Raw genomic sequence first — 15,053 nt, 5'->3', positions numbered from 1 at the left:
GTGAAATCCCCATAGTTCATTTTTGCTTTTGTTTCCCTTGCCTCAGGAGACATATCTAGAAAAAAGTTGCTATGGCTAGTGTCAAAGAGGTTACTGCCTGTGTTCTCGTCTAGGATTTTTATGGTTTCAGGTCTCACATGTAGGTCTTTGATCCATTTTGAGTTTATTTTTGTGTATGGTGTAATAAAGCGGTTCAGTTTATTACTTTTGCAGGTTGCTGTCCAGTTTTCCCAACATCATTTGTTGAAAAGACTGTTCTTTTCCCATTGGGTATTCTTTCCTGCTTTGTCACAAGTTAATTGTCCATATAGTTGTACTACCATATTGTTTTGATTACTACTGATTTGTAATATAATCTGAAGTCTGGAATTGTGATACCTCTACTTTTGATTTTCTTTTTCAAGATTTGCTTTGGCTATTCAAGGTCTTTTGTTGTTCTGTATATATTTTAGGATTGCTTGTTTAGTTCTGTGAAAAATGCTGTTGGTATTTTGGTAGTGATTGTATTAAATCTGTAGATTGCTTTGGGTAGTATGGGCATTTTAACAATATTTGTTCTTCCAATCCATGACATGGAATGTTTTTCCATTTTTTTTGGTGTCATCTTCAATTTCTTTTATCAGTGTTTTATAGTTTTCAGAGTATTGGTCTTTCAACACTCTGGTTAAATCTATTCCTAGACATTTTATTGTTTTTGATGCAGTTGTAAATTGGGTTGTTAATTTATCTTTCTGCTCTTTCATTGTTAGTGTATAGAAATGCAACAGATTTATGTACATTGATTTTGTATTCTGTAACTTTACTGAAGTAATTTATCAGTTCTAGTAAATTTTTGGTGGAGTCTTTCGAGTTTTCTATATATAGTATCATGTTATCTGCAAATAGTGAAAGTTTTACTTCTCTCTTACCAATTTGGATGCCATTTATTTCCTTTTCTTGTCTAAGTGAATGCCCAACACAGGGTAACCTCAGCAGTGGAACGTTTTAAAAATAAAATGAATAGATGAACTGTTCTATGGATATTAGTTAGCCTCTTTTATCAGCCACCCCTCTCATTGTCCGATGGGCTTCTGAACAAATTGGCCATGAGGCAGGGGAGAAAGTTATGCATGGACTCAGTAATATGGCACCAACCCCCGGGTTATCAGCCAACTAGCTGGTGGCAGGTTGATTTTATTGGACCTCTTCCATCACGGAAGGGGAACATTTTGTTCTTACTAGAATAAACAAGTACTGTGAAGATTAATTTGCGTACAGTGCTTCTGCCAAAACTATCATCGGTGGACTTACATAATGCTTTATCTACCACTGTTGTATGCCAGGCAGCATGGTCTGATGAAGAAACTCACTATGGTCATGGAATTCACTAGTCTTATCATGTTCCTCACTATTCAGAAACTGGTGGCTTGACAGAATGGTGGCATGTCCTTTTGAAGAATCTGTAATGGTGTCAGGTAGGTGGCAGCTAGGTAGGAGTGGGGCAAGGGTCTCCAAGGGGCTGTATATGCTCTGAATCAGTGTCTAATATATGCAGCGATTTTTCCCATAGCCAGGATTTGGGGTCCAGGGGTCAGAAGGTGGAAATGGAAGTTCCATATTCTTTCTTCTCCTCATGGATGTGTGACTTCCACAAGCCTGGCATTAATGGTATCTTTCAGATGTAACTAGGCTGTTTGAATCCTCACATGACCCGTATTGGGGATAGCAGAAGGAGTAAGGTTCGGTCTCAGGGCCTCATCCTCACAGGTGAGTGCAATTTTAGGTGCCACGTTCAAGTCTGACCTGGGCTAAAATTCGTCTAAGCCTCTCACACATCCTACCCCTCGATATGTACTGGAAACTGAGCCACTCAGAGCTGCATCAGCTTGCCTAAACTCACAGATACAGTTACTAAGTGATGGAGCTGGGATTCTACTTCAGATACACCTTTCCTCAAAGCTAGAATTGGTGCAGACACATCTGTACTGTGAGGCCTTTTCTGGAGGAACAGGTGTAATTAACCAGAGCATTTTACCAACTGGTTGTGGTAACCATGCCAAAGTCATGTTTGATTCCATGACATACTCACTCTCGGAAGTCTGAAGTGCAGGAACGCTTCAGGCACAGTTCTTTAACAAGGGGGGACGTTATTATCCACAGAACAAGGTTTTTGTATAAAGGCTGAGCCTTGCTTTACTTCCCTTTTAATTCTATCCCTTGGAAAAGACTATAAAGCAGAACTAAGTAAGTAAAAAGTAAATAAATAACACTGGAGAAGATGAGAGATAACAGTTACTGTGCTACATTTCTGGAAATTGGGAGGCCAGTTAGGGATATACATCAAGACGTCAGTGTAAACTCTGCATGATCCATACATTTTCTTTTTTAAATGCATTTTTTAGGTTTATTTATCTATTTTGAGAGAGAGAGAGAGAGAGAGAACACATAAGTGGGGGTGGGGCAGAAACAGAGGGAGAGAGAGAGAATCCCAAGCAGGCTCCATGCTCCCCTCTGCATTGAGCCCAATGTGAGGCTCGATCTCATGACTGTGAGATCATGACCTGGGTCAAAATCAAGAGTCGAATGCTCAACTGACTAAGCCACCCAGGCGCCCCTGTTTTAAAATATTTTCTAGTCAAATGATTCAACAGATGTACAAAGGTTTCTGAACATAGGAATTTACCCTAGTTATATTTGAAATGGTGCAAAATTGAAAATAACTGAAATAAACATCCGTAAGTTTTGATTGAATGAAACAGACTAATTCCATTCATGGGTTAGTATACTTTTAAAACTCTATGCAGGCCTAGAAAGCTTTAGGCAACACTCACTAAATAAAGTTTGGCCCCTGTAGAGAAAAGTGTTAACATCAGAAAGAACACAAAGCCCCTGTGTTGTTTTTGGGTCAAGGTATCTTACACATGCCACTTGTGTTAGTCCAGAGCCTTCAAGGAGCAGATGTTAAAACAGAATTCAACGTGCAAGAAATTTATTAGGGGAAACAACTTTGAGAGAAAGTGGGCACTCGGAAGAAGCTGGGAGAGCCTTCGGAATAGGATTCTGGTTTGAACTCCAGTGAAGAAGAGAGAAGGAATAAAGGCTGGGTAGAAGCATCTTTGAGAAGTTCTCTCTTTTTTTAAATGCTTATTTATTTTTGAGAGAGAAAGAGAGAGAGCATGAACGGGGGAGGTTCAGAGAGAGAGGGAGACATAGAATCTGAAGCAGGCTTCAGGCTCTGAGCTGTCAGTACAGAGCCTGATGTGGGGCTCGAACTCATGGACCTTGAGATAATGATCTGAGCTGAAGTCGGACGCCCAACTGACTGAGCCACCCAGGTGCCCCTCAATAAACAGGCTCTTAACTATAGAGAACACACTGATGGTAACCAAAGATGGGGAGATGGGTGAACTAGGTGATAAGGATTAAAGAGTACACTTATGATGAGCACTGAGTCGTGTATAGAATTGATGAATCACTATACTGAAACTAATAGAACACCATATGTTAACTATACTGGAATTTACAAAAAGATTTATTGAGTTATAAAAGATATTTAAAAATTGCATGTATTTAGTGTATACATTTAGAAGAGTTTGTGCATGTGCATACACACATGATACCATCACCACAACAAAGATAGTAAACATATCCATCACACCCAAAAATTTTATTGTGTTCTCTTATGTGTGTGTGTGTGTGTGTGTGTGTGTGTATTTTGGATAAAAACCTTTGAGGTCTATTCTGTGAACATAATTTATTTTATTTAATTTTTAATACATTTTATTATTATTATTCTATTTGAGAGAGAGAGCATGTGCGTGCAAATGGGGGAGTGGGGCAGAGAGAAAGAAAGAAAGAAAGAAAGAAAGAAAGAAAGAAAGAAAGAAAGAAAGAGAGAATCTTAAGCAGGCTCCACACCCAGCATGGAGCCTGACATGGGGCTTGATCCCATGACCTGATATGAAATCAAGAGTTGGAAAGCTTAATCGACTGAGCAATCCGGGAGACCCTGAACATATTTTAAAGTACACAATACTGCATTGTTAACTATACATGCTTTGTTGCACAGATCTCTAGAGCTTACTCATCTTGCATAACAGAAAGCTTATACATATTAAAAAACAACTCCCCATTTCCACCTTCCTTAGCTTCTGGTAACCATCATTCTATTTTCTGCCTCTATGAATTTGTCTATTTTCAATAGTTTATATAAGTGGAATCATGTGGTATTTGTCCTTCTGTGATTGGCTTATTTCACTTAGCATTATGTCCTAGGTTCATTCATGTTGTCACAAATGTCAAGGTTTCCTTCTTTTTTAAAGGCTGGATAATATCTCATTGTATGTACACATCATATTAAAAATTTTTTAAATGTTTATTTATTTTTGAGAGAGAGACAGAGTGCAAGTGGGGGGAGGGGCAGAGAGAGAGGGAGACACAGAATCTGAAGCAGGCTCTAGGCTCTGAAGTGTCAGCACAGAGCCCGACATGGGGCTCAAACTCACGAGCCTTCAAGCCATGAGATCATGACCTGAGCCAAAGTCGGAAGCTCAACCAACTGAGCCACCCAGGCACGCCAGTACATCACATTTTCTTTATCCATTTATCTGTCAATGGACATTTGGGTTGTTTCTTATCTTTTAAAAAATGTTTTTAAGTTTATTTATTCATTTTGAGAGAGAGAGAGAGCAACCAGGGGAGGGGCAGAGAGAGAGAGAGGGAGAGAGAGAATCCCAAGCAGACTCCGTGCTGTCAGCACAGGGCATGATGTGGGGCTTGAACTCAGGAACCATGAGATGGTGACCTGAGCTGAAACCAAGAGCTGGACGCTTAACTGACTGAGCCACTCAGGCACCCCTGGTTGTTTCCTATCTTGGCTCTTGTGAATAATGATGCAATGAACATGGGGTTTCTGGTATATCTTTGGGATTTTGATTTTATTCTTTTGGAAATATACTCTAAGATTGGTAGATCATACAGTAGTTCTGTTTCTAATTTTTATGAAAAATCCACACTGTTTTCCATATGGCTGTGCCATGCTATATTCTGACCAAAGTGTATAAGAGTTCCAGTTTCACCACATCCTCCACAACACCTGTTAAGTTTTTACTATTTTTTTGGAACTAGCTATCCAAACAGGTATGATATGATATTTCATTGGAACTCCTTAATGATTTCAGTAAAGTAGAAGGATATAAAATAAACATGCAGAAATCAGTTTCATTTGTATACACTAATAGAAACATTTGATAAGGAAATAAAGAAAACTTTATTACCTAAAACTATATTTATCCCATTCACACTAGCCTCAAAAAGAATAAAATACTTAGGAGTAAATTGAACCAAGGAGGTGAAAGACTGTATGGTGAAAACTGTACAATACTGACCAAAGAAATTCAAGGGACCAATGTGTTGACCTTGAGTAAGATATTGATCTTCTTTCATCCTTAGTTATCTCCTCAATCAAATGGGAATACCTGAGCAGATAGATACGTTTTTTAATAAAAAGGGGCCATTCTGATTGCAGTTGACCCTTGAACAACACGGGTTTGAACTATGCATGTCCACTTATATGCAGATTTTGGTGAAATAGTACAGTACTGTAAATGTATTTTCTCTTTCTCATGATTCTTTTTTAAAAAATGTTTACTTATTTATTGAGACAGAGAGAGAGAGAGAGAGAGCATGACAGCACGTGCAAGAGGGGAAGGGACAGAGAGAGAGGGAGACACAGAATCTGAAGCAGGCTCCAGGCTCTGAGATGTCAGCACAGAGTCTGACCTGGGTCTCAAACCCACAAACCGTGAGATCATGACCTGAACTGAAACCAAGAGTCAGATGCTTAACAGACTGGGCCACTCAGGCGCCCCTCATGATTCTTTATATAACATTTTCTTTTCTCTAGATTACTTTATTCTCAGAATACAATACATAATACATATGAGGTAAGTTTTTTTTTTTTTAGTTTCAAGTTTTTATTTAAATTCCAGTTGTTAACATATAGTGTCATATTAGTTTCAGGAGTAGACTTTAGTGATTCATCCCTTACATATAACACCTAGTGCTCATCATAACAAGTGCCTTCCTTAATAGCCATCACCTATGTAACCCATTGCCTCCCAACCTCCCCTCCAGCAACCCTGTTTGTTATCTATACTTAGAGTCTGTTTTATGGTTTCATACAAAATAAGTGTTAATCAACTGTTTATGTTATCAATAAGAATTCTGGTCAAAAGTAGTCTATTAGTAGTTAAGCTTTTGGGGAGTCAAAAGTTATGCATGGATTTTCAATTGTGCAAAGGGGTTGGTGCCCTTAACCCCTGCATTGTTCAAGGGTCAATTATATTTAGTTTTTAAGTGAGAGGCCAATTTTAGTTTTGAGTGTAAGGCATAGATGTCACCCAGTCTTATATCACCAGAATCAAGTATATAAACCCAGTGACCAGTGAATGTGGGAATTCAGGTGAGCTCCTTCACTCTGGCAATGAATCTCCTCTCCTAGTTTTCCTCCTACTTCCTGGCCACTTTTCTCAACGTTTTTATTTTTTTTCTGCTGGGTCCCTTCCCTGTATTTCTCCTTTGCATTTCAACTGATTTTCTGTTTATGTGTGTATCTGCCCCACCAGTTTGGCATCCCCCATAACAAGTACATTGGTCTTTTCATTTCCAGCATCCCACATAGTTCCTGAAACATGGTGAAAATCTGTGCATGTGTATTGAATTAATTAATCTTTTGTAATGATCCTGACAATAGAAGCATCTCTAGCATTTAGGAGTCAGTATTAGAGATATTACATTTGCAGGCACCATGCATATGACCTTTTTAGTTACAGACTGTGTAGGGGACCATGTCTGCCTTGGTGCCCTTGTGATTTTGTGTGTCCCCATGTAGGCTGTGTAGGTAAAGCTAGATTGTAAACACCTGACTCTTGGAAGAACACTTTGTGATTCCTCTTGGAGCAGGGGAAGGTAAGCAGCCTGATGAGGGACTTCCACCAGATAGTTTCTCACCTGCCTCCCTCTCTAGCTGGAGGCTGACACAAGGTCGTTCCTCATCCATCTCTTTTCAGTTGAGTACAGGATGTGCTCCTTGCTCCACCTGAGAGTACAGCTCTGGACAGAAAATGCTCACTGCCTTAGGGTGCAGATGTGGAGTCCCCACTGGCAGAGAGACCCCACCACCTGTAGTGTCTGTCGCTGAACACCTTCTATTCAGTCTCAGTCCCTGCAGGACTAGGGTTGCAGGGAGCTGACACCAAGCTGATCTTGCTTTTGCTGTGTCTTTTAAGTGATAAAATGTGTGAAACCATTTGAGCTCATTGTCATCTGATTGGCTGAATCTATAGAAATGCAACAAGCCAAAATAATAGCTGGGGAGTTAACTATGTGGTCCTGTTTGCCTCTGCATTGTAACTTGAAGACTGCCTGACCATTTGACAGACTCTGGTGTTGAGTTGTGCGGGCTGCATGAGGAGAATTTTGACTTTTTTGGCATCACACACAGCAAGGGATACAGTTTTAAGCCTATACCACGACTTAGAGCAACGCTGTCAGTCCTCAGTTATTTACAAACTTACTTCTAGTTAAGTTTCTAAACTCAAACCATTTAAAAAGTTAGTCTCACATCCCTACTTGAAATTCAGAATCAACATCACTTGCTAGAGATGTAAATGTAATGGTAAATGAAATAAAAACTATTTAAACGTAAATGAAAAAAAGAATATAATGGGCCATACCCATTTGCAATGTAATGCCCACTTCATATACATCAACTCCTTGAATCGTCATAACAATCATCTAGTGTAAATATTATAATTTCTATTTTAGAACTGAGGAAACAGTCCCAAAGGATGCAAATATCCTTTGTATCATCACACACTCAGTGTGTGTCAGAGGCAGGATTAAAACCCATGGCTACTTCATGCCACATCCTATAAGGGGACAGAGTAGGTAGGACCCAAATCAACAAGTCTATTTGCCTCAGTCAGTTCCCCTGGTTTCTTTTGGTGTTTTTTTTTTTTTTAATCAAGGCCCTCATTTATCCAGTTCCAGAACTTATGCACCTCTCACATATTTTGTGGCAAATCGGGACACCTACCTTTAGTCTCATGTTCAATTTGAACCCTAGATTTTCAGACCTTTTTGACCAGGAAATATTTTAACCTTCTGTAAGAGGGGGAAAAACTGTTGCTTGTACTCCCCTGCCATTCTCTAGGCAGGGTGAATTCTGATTAGGGCTCTTAGTTGCCCAGAATTCCTCAGAAGTATTTCTGGGGGTGTGAGAATGCACATGGGGGCTCAGAGATGTAATTCTTGTATTATGTAAAGTGATAGGGGTATAAAGCTAGAGCCAGGCCTCTGGAGGTGCTTTTGAGATGTGGTGATTGTTAGGCTGATGGAGGGAAAAGGAGATTTGTGCTTTTCCCTCCCTGCCTTTAAATAACTTTTAATGAAATTTCAAAAGTTTTGCAAGAGACGTTGTGACATTTTCCATGAGGATTGTGATATCAGTTATTCTTTCTTTCTCCTTACAAACTGTTGTAAATGACTTTAATATCCCAGTTATATTTTAAAAAATTTTTTAACGTTTGTTTTTGACAGAGAGAGAGAGAGAGAGAGAGAGAGCATGAGTGGGAGAGGGGCAGAGAGAGAGGGAGACCCAGAATCCAAAGCAGGCTCCAGGCTCTGCACTGTCAGCACAGAGCCCAATGCGGGGCTCGAACCCATGAACTGTGAGATCATGACCCGAGCCGAAGTCAGACGCTCAACTGACTGAGCCGCCCAGGCGCCCTTCCAGTTATATTTTTTATATCACAATGAAATAAGTATATTATTATTAAAATTTTTCAAATGTTTGTTTTTGTATAAATGATTTCATCTGGGCACCATGTGATGTCTGTGTGCCACATTTTGGGAAACCTTCCCTTTAAGAGAAGAACAAAGTCTTTTATGTCAAACAATGAAAAAAATATATTACTATAAATTTTTATGAAAACATGAGAGTACCATGGTAGTCATCATGTGCATCATCAGTTTTCCTGGCCAACGTTTTCAGAAGTATTTACTTTGAGAAAGAGCAAGGGCTTCTAACTTAGAACTTGAATCCCCATCTGCTACTTACTGGAGTCAGATATGTTTTGGGTATACTCTGACCCACCTTTTTTGGGGAGGATTAAATAAGGTTATAAATGTATAGAACCTAGGAAAAAGAAGTGGCTAATAGTACACACCATATAAATGGGAGTTTTTGTGATAACTTCTGCTATTATTTCAATTTTTAATGTTTATTTATTTTTGAAAGAGAGAGAGAGAGAGACAGGAGTGTGAGTTGGGGAAGGGGCAGAGAGAGAGAGAGAGAGGGAGACACAGAATCTGAAGCACGCTCCAGACTCTAAGCTGTCAGCACAGAGCCTAATGTGGGGCTCAAACTCACGAACCATGAGATCATGACCTGAGCCAAAGTCGGATGCTTAACCTACTGAGCCATCCAGGTGCCCCAATAACTTCTGTTATTATTGAAGAAGTCAATAAATGGAGCTATTGTCATAACGCTACACAGCTCTGGGTTGGTCGGCCATTCACTATCATTAAGCACAGTTGGAAATTATCTAGGCAAGTTAATAAACCATGACTTTTAACTTTTTGTGTATAGATTAATCACAGCATAGAAACTGGAGTGGATGGCTTTCAGAGTGACAATATCATTAGAGGTATTTTGCGGGGATGATGGTTGCCTCACAAAGTTAGAAGGGATAAGAACCTGGAGCTGTCCCTTTGGTCACTGCCCTTCAGGTAGGGTCTAGAGATAGACAAGAGATACAATCCAGAAACAGCTGAATGTGGGAAAGTCTAGCCCTGCATTACTTACAGCCAAGGTATGTTGACTTGGCACTCTGCACGTACTGTAAAAAGTTGAGTTCACTACTGATGCAATGGCTGAGAAGGCCACACAACAGTGTTTTAAGAAGAACAAATTAAAATAGTGAAACAATGTACATTTTTGTAGTTAAAAGTAAACATTTTCCTCTGATTTAGTAAGGACTGCATTTTTCAAGAGCACCAATTAAATCCTAAAGTGCATTACTGCATGAAGCTGCACACTGTAATCTCTTCACATTTTCAGGCAATTTTCAGAAAGCTGTGAGATTCTTTTCTAATGTTTTCTTTCCTCCTGCATATGTCATAATGCATAATGCGCACATACGGCTCCTGCTTTCTTCTTCCCTTTCCCTTCACCTCGAACCACACATGCTTCTTTAACTTCTTTCTCTTGCTCAGGTATAATATACTGATTCTCAGTTCATGGCTCCTCTTATTTGAGGTCGCTCATCAATAGTCTGCTGGGCCTAGGTGTGTGTGTGTGTGTGTGTGTGTGTGTGTGTGTGTGTGTGTGTGTTTGTGTGTGTGTGTGTGTGTGTAGATAAAAAGTTTTGTTGTTACTACATGCTGACAATAGAAATACACATTCTACATTTAAACTTTTAAATGTTTATTTATTTGAGAGAGAGAGACAGAGACAGAGACAGAGAGAGAGAGAGAGAGAGCAGGGTGCAGAGCAGAGAGAGAGGGAGATACAGAATACAAAGCAGGCTCCAGGCTCAGAGCTGTCAGCACAGAGCCTGACACGGGGTTTGAACCCACAAACCGTGAAATCATGACCTGAGCCAAAGTTGGATGCTTAACCGACTGAGCCACTCAGGTGCCTCTACATTCTACATTTATATATGTAATTATAAATAAGTTAAAGCCATTTATCAAACACGATACTATATACTGTTTTTTAAAGGAAGTTACTCTTCCCACAGAGTGGCTACTCCAAGAGGATGTACTCATAAGGACTTTGGTTATTTGAAACTATGCTGAGATGGATGTGTGTGTTCTGTTGTTGATAAGCATGAAAAAAAGCCATAGGGTGTATTTCCACAGGCGAAGCCAGAATGGAATTTTTCTTAATCAGTGTTGCCTTCCCTTCATCAGTATGGGGAAATTTATCACTGTATCCATAGTAATTCAACAAAATTTTCAGAAAAATAAATTTCTGGCAATGGAAAACACCAAATATTAAAGTACTCATAGCCAGTTTCAATAGGCTGGAAAGACCCTTGATTATCTCCTATTTGTTTAGATTTGGACGCTGATCTTACACACCCACTCATATTTCACACTGAAAGAACAATATTGATGGTGCACCTGGGTGGCTCAGTTGGTTAAGCATCTGACTCTTGATTTCAGCTCAGGTCATGATCTCACCATTAATGAGATCAAGCCCTGCACTGTGCTGACAGTGTGGATGGAGCCTGCTTGGAATTTTCTCTCTCCCTCTTTCTTGGCCCCTCCCCCCATCAAAATAAATAAATGAAATGAAAAATGAAAGTAGAATATTGGTATTTGGAAACTGTATTTAAGAGGATAGCTATACCAGTACCATGGCTAAATGTTTTATTTATTTATTTATTTATTTATTTATTTATTTAGCAAATACTTCCAAAATCAACCCAGGGTAAGAATATGTGTATATGGTTTGTAGTAACACCAAACATAGGGATTTGAAAGACCATTTACATTAGCCAAGCTGACAGTAAGATAGCCTTAAGCATAGGTAAAAGGTGAGGATTGGTTTCACATTTGGATTCCTCATGATGAAGACATTTGGGAAAATACCGCTGAAAGTTCAAACTTGAGTCACTATTACTTTTGTCACACTCACATTTACTAGGCCCATTTTTCTTTCTTTTTTTAAATTAAATTTTATTTTTTTTAATTTACATCCAAATTAGTTAGCATATAGTGCAAACATGATTTCAGGATTTCTTAATGCCCCTTACCCATTTAGCCCATCCACCCTCCCACAACCCCTCCAGCAACCCTCTGTTCTCCATATTTAAGAGTCTCTTATGTTTTTGTCCCCCTCCCTGTTTTATATTATTTTTGTTTGCCTTCCCTTATGTTCATCTGTTTTGTTTCTTAAAGTCCTCATATGAATGAAGTCATATGATAATTTTTCTTTCTCTGACTAATTTCGCTTAGCATAATACCCTCTAGTTCCATCCACGTAGTTGCGAAAGGCAATATTTCATTCTTTTTGATTGTACTAGGCCCATTTTTCTTCCTTAAATGTTTTGTTGGAACATAGAAAGCACAATCTTTTGTGTATTGCCTATGGCCGTCTTCGCACTACAAGGGCTCAGGTGTCTAGTTGCGATACTGACTAGTGAGCTCGCTCTTCCCTTGACACCCTGCACAGTGCACTACAAACCTTGATGACACAGTTATAACCCCGCAGCGTTCCCCATTTCCAGACCTTTTCTATACCGCCTGGCCCGCTTCCCACCCAGGGTCCCACTGAGGACTCTGGCCTCTGCGCTTTCTCTGCTGACAGTTCCAGGTGTTTCCAGGACTCAGATACCTCAAATAACATCAAAACTCGCCATGTATTCATCTGACCCCTTCTCTGCAGCCCACCATCCTCCCCTGTCCCTACCCCACCACAACGATAACGGCCTTGGTGGCTGTGATGCCTGTGAGGAGAAGGACAAAGATCTTGAGGATCCTCTTCCTTGGAGGAAGAGCACAGACCATGCTACTCTGACCAGCCTGAGGCCTGCAGGCTCCCTCCTCGTACTCACTCACACTTAATCTCCTGGAAGTACTGAACTGTGGACCTACCAGTTGAGTCTTTGGTTAGAATCAAGATGGAAGGAACACGATCGCCTCTGCCTCAGCTCTGCTCGGTAAACTAGAGCAGCAAGGTGCATATACTGCAAAGGGACATGCACAGCAATGGGTATCAGCAGCAGTGGCCATGGCTCCAATAGGCATGAACAATGACTTAGGCATGTGCAATGTGTTTGAGGTTTTTCCTCTGGTACTGTCTAGACCAGGAAACACACGGTCTCCTGAGGGTGAGAAAGGGGGCTTAAAGAGTGCTTTTTCCTCCCGGCCAATATTTCTTATGCATCCAGAAACTTTGGGGACAGACAGCCCCATGTTATGCTTAGGGGAGAATATGTCTCAGAAAGATGGCTCTGACAGGGGTGCTTGGGTGGCTCAGCTGATTGAGTGTGGGACTTTGACTCAGGTCATGATCTCACGGTTCCTGAGTTTAAGCCCCACATGGGGCTCGCTGCTGTCAGTGCTCTGGATCCTCTGTCCCCATCTCTCTGCCCCTCCCCTGCTCATGCTCTAGCTCTCAAAAATAAAAATTAAAAGAAATATCATTAATTTCCTTAAAAAAAAAAAGAAAGATGGCTGTGACAGAAATAGATATTAAGGAACTTAATACCTATTTCATACATGCTTTGATTAATCATTTTCTTCTCTGCTTCTGGGTTTTCTGTTATGTTTGCAATGAATTTGCTTCCTTACAATAAATATATTCACACCTGTTTACTTTTTTGCTTGTGTTTCTGTACATTTAAACCTCTAGATTGGTAACTGATTTCTCTGTGTGTACCTGTGATCATTCAGTCAGTGAATGGTTCAGAAATATCCATATATATTGATCTTAAGATTTAGGCCTAGTCCACTGTCCCATGGTGTACAGCAGTGGTGACTATGTTCTTCACATACTGTAATCCCCAAATATCAGTCAAACTACTTGTAAGGAAAGCTGACTTTGTTGCATGACACTATCAGGGAGATCATTTCCTGGGCAGAGCCTTAGTGGAGTCTCAGAGGTGGCAGGCAGGAGAGATACTCACACAGGTCTTGAAGACTGGTGTAAAGCAGATCTTGCAATATAGGAGGAGGGTGTAATTAGCATCGAGTAAGAATTGTGATAGAATGGTTTGGGTTTGCTGGACATATTAAGTCAAGAATTTTAAGATAAACAGTTAAAAAACTCATGGGTTTGAAAAATGTCATTTGGGAATTTTTATTGAAGAGTTGATGGGTCTTTAAGGTAATTCCTATGATAAACAAGTAAGTTACTTGCAATCTTTATCTTTTTAGGCAAAAGTTTCCTGGATTAGTGTAGTTATGTTGATGAAGCCAGTGAAATATAAACTCTTGTTAGTGTAGATAGTAAACTGTGCACAGGTTTCCATTCTTACATATTTTTTTAAAGAAGTTTTAAATTTAATTTTTTTAAAGTTTTGATTTAAATTCCAGCTAGTTAACATATAGTGTAATATTAGCTTCAGGTGTACAATTTAGTGGCTCAACACTTCAATAACGCCCAGTGTTCATCACAAGGGTATTCTTTTATCCCCATCAGCTATTTTATTTTATTCCTTCTAGTCTAATCTTTATTATTTTACTATTTTTTTGTTCTCCTTTTTCTAGCTCCTTTAGCTGTAAAGTTAGATTGTTTGAGGGTTTGTTTGTTTTTTTTTTTTATTCTTGAGGTCTGTTTAGCTATAAACTTTACTCCTAGAATTGCTTTCGCTGCATCCCAATTATTTGGGACCATTATGTTTCCATTTTCATTTGTCTCCATGTAACTTTTGATTTCTTGATTGACCCGTTCATTGCTTAGTAGCATGTTATTTAACCTCTATGTATTTGTGGTTTTTCCAGATTTTTTTCTTGTGGTTGATTTCTAGTTTCATAGCACTGTGGTCAGAAAATATGGATGATATGCCTTAATCTTCTTGTGTTTGCTGAGACTTGTTTCGTGGCCTAATTATGTGATCTATTCTGGAGATGTTCCTGGTGCACTTGAAAAGAATGTATATTCTGCTGTTTTAGGATGTACTGTTTAAAATATATCTGTTAAATCCATCTGGTCCAATGCTTCATTCAAAGCCACTGTTTCCTTGTTGAGTTTCTGTTTGGATAATCTGTCCATTGATGCAAGTGGGGTGCTAAAGTCTTCTACTATTATTGTATTACTATTGATTTGTTCCTTTATATTTGTTATTAACTGTTTTACATATGGATACTCCCATATGGTTCATAAATATTTACGATTGTTACATCTTTGTGTTCAATTGCCCCCCCCCCCTTATGATTATACGTGTCCTTTTCTGTCTCTTGTTTCAGTGTTTCCTTTAAAGTCTTTTCTTTCTGGGGGCACCTGGGTGGCTTAGTTGGTTAAATGTCCAACTTCAGCTCAGGTCATGATCTCGTGGTCT

This window comes from Panthera onca, chromosome X (genome assembly GCF_046562875.1).
Source record: "Panthera onca isolate mPanOnc1 chromosome X, mPanOnc1 haplotype 2, whole genome shotgun sequence".
In the NCBI taxonomy this organism is placed as follows: Eukaryota; Metazoa; Chordata; class Mammalia; order Carnivora; family Felidae; genus Panthera; species Panthera onca.
The sequence above is the reverse complement of the archived record's forward strand: the minus strand, read 5'-3'. Positions refer to the sequence as shown.